The following is a 1,392-nucleotide window of genomic DNA, read 5'->3' as shown; positions in this document are numbered from 1 at the left end:
TAAGCAGCAAACAAATGTGTGTCCACAGACCACGGACATTGGCGCTTTTCACAAGTTTAGAAATGCCCATCCAGGTTTGAAAACACACACTGACTTCCACACTGAGATTTCCTACTTCCATTGTTTAGTTTAGAAATGCCCATCCCGTTCGGAAATGCCCACTGATTTCCACACTGAGATTCCCAACTTTCATTGGTTAGTTTAGAAATGCCCATCCCGTTCGGAAATGCCCACTGATTTCCACACTGAGATTCCCAACTTTCATTGGTTAGTTTAGAAATGCCCATCCCGTTCGGAAATGCCCACTGATTTCTACACTGAGATTCCCTACTTTCATTGGTTAGTTTAGAAACGCCAATCCCGTTCGGAAACACCCACTGATTTCCACACCGAGATTCCCTACTTTCATTGGTTAGTTTAGAAACGCCCATCCCGTTCGGAAACGCCTACTGATTTCCACACTGAGATTCCCAACTTTCATTGTTTAGTTTAGAAATGCCCATCCCGTTCGGAAATGCCCACTGATTTCTACACTGAGATTCCCTACTTTCATTGGTTAGTTTAGAAACACCCATCCCGTTCGGAAACGCCTACTGATTTCTACACTGAGATTCCCTACTTTCATTGGTTAGTTTAGAAACACCCATCCCGTTCGGAAACGCCCACTGATTTCTACACTGAGATACCCTACTTTCATTGGTTAGTTTAGAAACACCCATCCGTTCGGAAAAGCCCACTGATTTCTACACTGAGATTCCCTACTTTCATTGGTTAGTCTAGAAACGTCAATCCTGTTCGGAAACACCCACTGATTTCCATACTGAGATTCCCTACTTTCATTGGTTAGTTTAGAAACGCCCATCCCGTTCGGAAACGCCCACTGATTTCCATACCGAGATTCCCTACGTTCATTGGTTAGTTTAGAAACGCCCATCCCGTTCGGAAACGCCGAACGCATTTATCAATATTACATAATAAAAGTGAACGTTTGTCACTTAATTTGTATAACTCCCGCCGATAAGTTTGTGTGACGTCACGCACCTGCATCTCGGAGAAATCGGAGTTTCCCACTAGGAATTCCGACTTCAGGTTGCGTTCAATTGTACTTTTCCTACTTAATTGGAAAATTCGACTTTCCGAGTTGAGCTTAGTGGTCCACAATTTTTCTGTGGCGGGAAAGGTCTTCCATACTACTACTGATTTCAGTAAACACTGTAAATAGTAGAAAAACAATTACAAATGATTATCGGCAAACTTTCATTGTTTCTCTGTCATTATAATGACTGATAACAGTTTATAGTCTCATTTTTATCCATGTAATAATTAATCAATACAGCTCCGCCCATTCGGTCCGCGCATGCGCAGTGGGTGTTATTCCTACAATGACGTTGC

Source organism: Xyrauchen texanus, chromosome 4 (assembly GCF_025860055.1).
Source record: "Xyrauchen texanus isolate HMW12.3.18 chromosome 4, RBS_HiC_50CHRs, whole genome shotgun sequence".
Taxonomy (NCBI): domain Eukaryota; kingdom Metazoa; phylum Chordata; class Actinopteri; order Cypriniformes; family Catostomidae; genus Xyrauchen; species Xyrauchen texanus.
Note: the sequence above shows the minus strand (reverse complement) of the source record.